This window comes from Mesoplodon mirus (genome assembly GCF_964341445.2).
Source record: "Mesoplodon mirus genome assembly, chromosome: 5".
NCBI lineage: Eukaryota > Metazoa > Chordata > Mammalia > Artiodactyla > Ziphiidae > Mesoplodon > Mesoplodon mirus.
The window spans coordinates 98660043-98669082 of record NC_138980.1 but is presented as its reverse complement, the minus strand read 5'-3'; positions in this window follow the sequence as shown (position 1 = coordinate 98669082).

The following is a 9040-nucleotide window of genomic DNA, read 5'->3' as shown; positions in this document are numbered from 1 at the left end:
AGATAAGTCAGTTAAAAAATTACAAACTGAAGCAGAGAGAAACAGAGAAAAAATAATAAATAGCAAAGACCATAGAAGACATGTAGATCAGAGTAAAAGGTCTAACATGATTAATTGGAATCAAAGAAAAAGATAAAACAGAATTGAGCAGAACAATATTAGAATAGGTAATGCCTGTGAAGTTCCCAAAATAGATGAACAATATCAAGAAGCTCTGCGGATACCAATCAAGATAAATACAAAGAAGACCACATGAAGACACATCTAAAAGAGTATTTTTCAAACTTTACATTCTTAAAAATATTGAAGTCCCCAAAGTGCACTTTTTTTGCATGAATTGCATATGTATACATGTTTAATGTATTGGAAATTAAGGCAGAAATATTCAAAATACACATTCATTAAAAAAAAACAATATATTCATTATGCTAATGTAACAGTATATTTACAAAATTATAACTATATTTTCCAAAACAAAATATAATTACTGCTATAATTGCTTCACATTTTTGTAAATATCTTTCATATCTGGTTTATTAGAAGATACCTGGATTATTATATCTACTTCCAAAATCAATCTGTTATATTATTTTGGTAGAAGTATATGAATAAAATCTGGGCTTAAACAATTATGTTGTAAGAAAATGGAGGAGAATTCGATAAGAATAATCTTTTCAGATAATGGGGATATTTTCCCTTAGTAAACAAAAAATTGAAAAGTATTAGTTTTATAAAGATAGTCATAATATGGAATGTGAACGAATATTACCAATTTTTTTGTATTCTATTATATTCAAATCGAATGACCCAATTTGCACTTTGAATGGATCTTATATCTATGCATTCATCTTGTAAAATCAAGCATTAGTCACTTTGGAATAACAGCCAAGAACCAAAGACAAAGAGAAAAATCTTGAAAACAGTCAGGAAAAAACCTTCATTGGAGAAATAATATGGAAGAAATCAGAAAACAGTGGATTGGCATCTTTAAAATGTTGAAAGAAAATTTAAGCACATTCTTCAGCAGAGGTAAAACAATTCCAGATAAAAATATGAAAGTGCATGAAGGACTGTATAAAGTGCATAAAGAGTATTGTAAAGCTTAAATACATGGGTAAATATAAATGGATACTGACTGTTTAAAATAATAACAGTAGTGTTTTATATGGCCTCAAATATACGTAAGTTAAAATTCATGGCAAGAATGAAACAAAAGAAGTGAGTAGAACCCATGGGAATAAAGGCAAAAAAAAAAAAGTACCTGCATTACACTTGTATTACTCTCAATATTTGTATAACTGTCATAATGCAAAGATGCATATATAATATCTAAGTTAACCACTAAAACCAATTTGAAAACATGGAGGGAAACATTACAAATACAAAATAATTGATTAATTCTGAAACAGGAAAAAAGAATCTTGAGACATGTGTATCAAATTAAAAACCTGTTATAAGATGATTAATTAAAATATAAATACAAATGAACTGAATAATCCAATATCTTATATATGAAGCTGAATTTATAGTTATTCTGCCAAAGAATAATAACATTTATTTTGAGTCTTGCTCTTTTTCTTCCAAAGGTAGGGTTTATTCAGTATTTCACTCCTTACTTATTTACACATTCTTACGCACATGAGAATATACAGCTATTTATAATAATGATCAATATATTTAAAATGCCATGCTAGATAGTTGGAGAAATAATGCATGTACAAAAATAACTATGATATTACAAGGCAGAACATGTTAGATGCAGTAAAGATTGCATCAATATTTTTTCTACATATAGGTTAAGACTAGTGGCATCCTATACAAAAAAAGGTTGATGAGGTTAAAGGTACAATCTTGCCTTGAACTAGAGTTCTGTTTTTTTATTTTTTGCGATACGTGGGCCTCTCACTGTTGTGGCCTCTCCTGTTGCAGAGCACAGGCTCTGGACGCTCAGGCTCAGCGGCCATGGCTCACGGGCCTAGCCTCTCCGCGGCATGTGGCATCTTCCCGGACCGGGGCACGAACCCATGTCCCCTGCATCGGCAGGGGGACTCTCAACCACTGCGCCACCAGGGAAGACCCTAGAGTTCTCTTTTTTGCAACAAATGTTTAGGTTGACTTGGAAGCTGAAATTTACAGCTTTTAAAATGGCTTTAAGTTAACTAAGTGCACTAATGAAATTAGAAACCGTTTCAAGAAAGTATCAAATTTTACTGCAAAGCCTAATCATGCACTTTAATGCAGCTTATTATTTTTTGTTGTTATATTTTCACATTTGTTTATGGTCAGACATTTCAGTAGCCAACTCCTTATTCATCCTGATTATCTTATCCTCTTCTGGAACTAAATCTAAAATGACATATGGTCAGGCGAATTTTCAACTTCAGTTGCAAACTTGTTCACGTGAACTTTAAAAAAAACACATGAATCTTTCAGAGCAAATTAGAGTCAAGAAAAGCTTCACCAAAACTGCTGCTAGTAAAAAGTCACTTATAAAGAGATCTCACTGCAATAATTGTGTATGTAGAGATTAAAGAAGATCCCTTATTTTTCCCAGGAATAAATAATACTTTATAAAATTGCTTTCACATCTGGCAGTATTAATATCTTTTCAATTAAATGAATTTTGAAATGTTTTTATTTTGCTAATCACTTATTATTAATAGTAAGAAACCAATATTTACTAAGTACTGTCTGTCAAAAATAACCAAAAAATTCACTTTTTTATATTGTCTATGTATTTTTATGCCATTGTAAGGAAAGTATCATTATTATCATTTTATAGGTGAGGAAACTAGGGCTTAGGTACAGTAAGGCAAATAATGTCAGCTTCCTAATATGTAACCAGAGTGAAAATTCGAACAACAATCTGAGTTCATTGTGTTGATTTTTACCTGTCAATTAAATGACATGTATGAAGAATAACAAGTCTGTGAGCCAGAAAATAGCAATAGAAATTATCAAAATAATTCACATTTTAATGATAGAGAGAATGTGATGTATCTAAAATAAAAACTAATTTTTACCCTATAAGTATTATAGAATTCAGTTAAATAAAAAAATTAACAAGAATGAAAACACATTTTTTCAATAAAAAGCAAGGAAATAAATTTATAGCTACCTCTTTTTTTCAAATTCAAAATTCATTTATTGTAAAAATTAGAGAACTAAAAACAAAGAAAACCTCTTTAATCTGATAAAATGATAGCAAACATCCTGTTTAATGGGGAAATACTAAAAGCTTTTCCCTGAAGTTAGGAACAAGAAAAGGATGCCAGCTATCAACCTTTTCTATTCAACAGTGTACTAGAGTTCTATGATGTAAGGCAATCAATCAACCAAAAGAAAATAAAAATATAAGCAATGAAAAGGAACGGATAATACTGTTTTTATTTGCAGGTGTATGTTATGCTAAAAATCCAAAATGATATACAAATAGAAAAAATAAAATTAATAAATGAATTATACAGCTACCTCTTAAGTAAGACATTTTCTGGATCACTGGTGTTGAAGGGCACAGCTTTTGATAAGTCACTAGTTGAACATGTAGTACATTTGTAATGTAAGAATAAAAAGGAAATAAAAGTAGAAATTCCAGGGAATAAGTCAGGGACAAAAAGAATCCTCTTTCTGTAGTTCAATCAATGAAAATCTTAATGTAAAGTAGATATGCATGGAGACATGCAAGGAAAGAGGTCTAGGAATTTGAGACTACAGTAAACTCAGGGATATGATACAGTCTCAGGTATTTCTGACATATCTAACAGTCATCATGATCATGAAAATAATGATAAAAATAACTACTATTATGAGGGATACCTATCATTGAACCCAACTTAATGCAGTGTTAAGAATATAGGTTCTTGAGTCTGAAGGCCTAGGTTTGAATAAAGCTCTGACACATATTATTTCTGCAACACAAATAAACTTTCAATTAAGTTAATTCTGAATTTTTTTATTTTGATAATCATTTATTATTAATAGATAAAAAATATTTACTAAGCATTACATATCTGTCCAAATCACTTCACTTTTTCTGTCTCAACTTCCTAATTCTTGAAAGCATCAATCCAGCCAAAGTACTCAGGTGATTTGTCTGGGTCTCTCTGGAAAAAACAAGACTCTGTAAACATTTACAACAAATTCACTGTCTTCGAGACCTCACCCTAGTATAAAAGGAAGAAAGCTTGAGTAATCATTTTTAAATTTAGACTATAAAAATATGTTTATACTCAGTAAATTGTTATACTACAAAGTGGGCCAATATCTAACTAGAAGTCAGAAAGCTTGTTTTCTAGACTTTCTACTTCTAGTCAACTTCTCTGACTCTGAAGAAATTATCCTGCTTGAAATGATAACAATGCCCTTATTTCTCATTCTTCAAGAATCCCTGTTTTTCTCCGTTTTCTTCTCTCCTACTTAAGAGAGCACAAGGAGAGTTGTGTTTTATCTACACTCTGTGATTTTGTGTCTAGAAACATCTGTGGAGATGGTAGACATTGATTTGGTTCCATTTCTGAAGCAAAAAATGTACCTTTTATCTGATCAAAGGGAATAAGGTATTCACATTGATCCCTGCTGGCTTTGACTCCAAATTATTCATGCAGACAAAAGGTAATAAAAGGTTCAGATACTTTGTAGATTACTTAACCTAAAACTTTCATATTTTAAAAGAGAAAAACGTCGCCCCCAGGATTAAGCATATAGAATTTCTGAATGGTTAGTGAGAAATCAAGGTCACAGCTATTGAGTAGAAGGCCTGGAAAGGGTCTCCTGAGTTTTAGTTAATAATGGTTCCATTTTTCTCAATGTATCCTAGTTACTGATAGTAGAAACATACTGCCACAGACTAATTTTAAAATAAATTAATATGTGTGTATGTGTACATACTGTAAAATGATACCATAAATTATAAATTAGACATTTTTGAATTCTAAAGATCCACCACTATTTGAATATATAAAATTGAAAAAAGATAGTATGCATAATAAAAGCTCCCTAATAAATATTTATTAAATGAATGGAGGCACTGTGTATCAATGCTTCTTAGTAATGATGTATGCAATACATGGAGGAATTTGGAAGCATATCAAGATTTCATAAAATGTGAATTAAAGACATATGTTCTATCAGCATCATATTTTAACATGAATAGAATAGAACCTTTACAAAATTCAAAACACATTATTTGGGAAAACTTCATATTTTTCTTAAGTAGATTATTAAAAGTTAAATTATAAAATTGTAAAGCCAGTCATTTAACTTAATTTAAATAACAATTGTAAAAAGTTATGAAGGGCTTCCCTGGTGGCGCAGTGGTTGAGAGTCCGCCTGCCGATGCAGGGGAAACGGGTTCGCGCCCAAGTCTGGGAGGATCCCACATGCCGCGGAGCGGCTGGGCACGTGAGCCATGGCCACTGAGCCTGCGCGTCCGAAGCCTGTGCTCCACAATGGGAGAGGCCACAATAGTGAGAGGCCCGCGTACCGCAAAAAAAAAAAAAAAGTTATCAACATTCAGATACATATAACCTGTGGAGTTGTGTATATTTTGGCTATATAGAAATAATAGCAGTTAAATATCTTCTATTATAGCCATTTAATTTAAAATAATCCACAAGTATAGAATTGTTTATATTTTAATTAAAATTCTTAGTAATTAAGATATAATAGTTTCCAAAATATATCTTCTATCTGAGTCATCACAAAAATAAATGAATATTAAGACTACTTTTTAAAATTTATTTTTAGTTTTCCCACACTTGATAACATATTTAATCTCTGATATACTTTAGAATTTCCTTTTCACATATCTCTACCACACATTATTTAAATGAAGTAAATAAAATTTCAGGTAAGATTTTGGTTATAGATTCTTTCACTTCCCATTGAAAAGTTTATTAAAAAGATAATAAGATGGAAAGTTAAATACCTTTGAAACTAGAAATATCAATACAAATCTTCCTGTTTTTGGTGGACTTTCTACCTTCCAAGGAATGATGAAGAAGTACTGCCATTTAGGAGGTGAACAGGCAAGAAGAAAGAATTTTTATCTCTATCCATACTTTAAATTATTCACAGAGCACATGAAATTATATCATGTCCCATAATGTGCAAGATAAGATTTAAAAAATCACATATATTGGTCCCAAATACAAAAAAGTGTTTTTATCCTTAACTTTCTTTCTTTCTTTTTTTTTTTTTTTTTTTTTTGCAGTACGTGGGCCTCTCACTGTTGTGGCCTCTCCCATTGCGGAGCACAGGCTCCAGACACATGGGCTCAGTGGCCATGGCTCGTGGGCCCAGCTGTTCCGCGGCATGTGGGATCTTCCCGGACCAGGGCACAAACCCGTGTCCCCTGCATCGGCAAGCGGACTCTCAACCACTGTGCCACCAGGGAAGCCCCTTAACTTGTATTTTTAAACTCTAAAAAATCAATAAAAGATTTTGTCATACAAAAACAGGTGAAGACCATGGCCAGATGATAATCTGAACAGAAACGCAAATTGCTAGCAAACATGAAATATTCAATCTGCTAGTATTAAAATTATTCAAAAGTAAGGCAAAATGAAGATAATTTTTTAGGGCTCTTTTTTTTGTTGTTGCTTTTATGAAGGCATGATGAAACACATATTCTTACATACAGATACTGGGATTTTAAAACATAACTTTCTGGAAAGCAATTAGACATGTATATCAAAAATCTTGAACTAGATATTTTTTGATTCAATAACTTCATCCTCTAAATCATTTAAAAAGTCGTTTCAAGAAAGTGAAAGGGATTTATATTCTATAATATTCCTACATGTTGGAAAAACATCTAAATGAATGAAAGAAAGAAAGAAAGAAAGAAAAAGAAAGAAAGAAAGAACGAAAGAAAAGAAAAAGAAAGAAAGAAGAAAGAAAGCTAAGTAAATTGTTATTCATGATTGATAATATCAGTATTTTCAAAGAATTTGTGTTGGCATTGGTAAATTTATTTAAAAATGAAATGTAGACAAGAGAAGAAAGAGAGAGAACAGCATTTCAGATTGGATACTAAGTTTCTTAAATTGCATTTTTTATAAAACATTTAAGCACAAGAATGATAACATTGCCCAAAGCAGTATGGTATTGCCATAAAAAACAGACACATAGGTCAGTGGAAAATAATAGAGAACCCAGAAATAAATTCACAAATATATGGTCAACTAATTTATGACAAAGTAGCCAAAAATATACAATGTGGAAAGAACAGTCTTTTCAATAAATGGTGTTGGGAAAAATGGACAGCCCCATGCAAAAGAATGAAACTATACCACTACCATAAACCATACACAAAAAAATAACCCAAAATGGATTAAAGAGTTGAATATAACACCTGAAGCCATAAAACTCCTAGAAGAAACCATAAAACTCCTAGAAGAAAACAGAGGTGGTAAACTTCTTGATATCAGCCTTGAATATAATTTTTCAGATTTGACAAAAGCAAAGGCAAAACAAAAGCAAAAATAAACAAGTGGGACTACATCAAACTAAAACTTCTGCACAGCAGAGGAAGCCATCAACAAAATGAAAATGCAACCTATTGAATGAAATAAAACATTTGCAAATCATATATCTGATAAGGGGTTAATATCTAAAATATACAAAGAACACATACAGCTTAATATCCAAAGAATAAACAATCTGATTTAAAAATGGGCAGGGGATCCCAATAGACCTTTTTCCAAAGAAAACATACAGATGGCCAACAGGTACAAAAAAAATATGCTCAACATCTCTAATCATCAGGGAAATGCAAATCAAAACCTCAATGAGATATCACTTCACATCTGTTAGAATGTTAGAATGTGGAGGAAAGGAAACCCTTGTGCACTGTTGGTGGGTATGTAAATTGGTGCAGCCATTATGGAAATCAGAATGGAGGTTCCTCAAAAAATTAAAAACAGAAGTACGTTTTGATCCAGTATTTCCTCCTCTGGGTATTTATGTGAAGAAAACAAAAATACTAACTCCTAAAGATATATTCACTGCTACGTTCATCACAGTGTTATTTACAACAGCTAAGATATGAAACAACCTAACTGTCCATTTACGGATGAATGGATAAATAAAATGTGGTATGTACACATGATGCAACATTATTCAGCCATAAAAAAGAATGAAATCTTGCCATGTGCAACAAAAAGGATGGACCTGGAGAGCATTATGTTAAGTAAAATAAGTCAGACTGAGAAAGACAAATACTGTATGAATTTACTTATAAAAGAAAACAATGAAAAAAAATGAGTTCAGAGGTGGGGGATGGGGGCTGAACAAAATGGGTGAAGGGGATCAAAAGGTACAAACTTCCAGTTACAAAATAAATAAGTCATGGGAATGTAATGTACAGCATAGTAACTAAAGTTTATAATACTGTATTCCATATTTGAAAGTTCCTAAGAGTTCCTAAATCTTAGAAGTTCTCATCACAAAGAAAAGAAAATTTGGCAACTATACATGGTATTGGATGTTAACTCGACTTATAACAGTGATTATTTTGCTAATTATACAAATATCAAATCATTGTTGTAGCCCTGAAATTAATATGTCAATTATATCTCAATAAAAAATTTAAAATATAAAAATAAATAAAACAGTATCTGGCATTTAGTAAGCCCTCAAAACAAAATGAAACATAAAGAATAACATTGCTTTTCTAGTGAAAAGCTTGTGATTTTAATTTATAGAAAACTTTATTTTTACATTTATTAAATTTATTACAAGTATTTGTATAGTTCAGTATTAAAAAGTTAATAAAATTAATGGTACACAGTTACGGAAACAATGAATTCATGAATATTCATTTTAATGAACATTAACATCAGTTGTAATGAAGTACAAAAATCTGTTTTATATATAATTGCAAAGAGAATATATTAAAATAGTTTTAATAATAATACATCCTTCATCTTGATTTATGATATAAATAAAACTGGAAAAGTGATTAGATAAGATTAGTTGAAAATACAGATATAATATTGCCTTTGCATATATAGAGTTTGGACACACTTTAAACATTAAA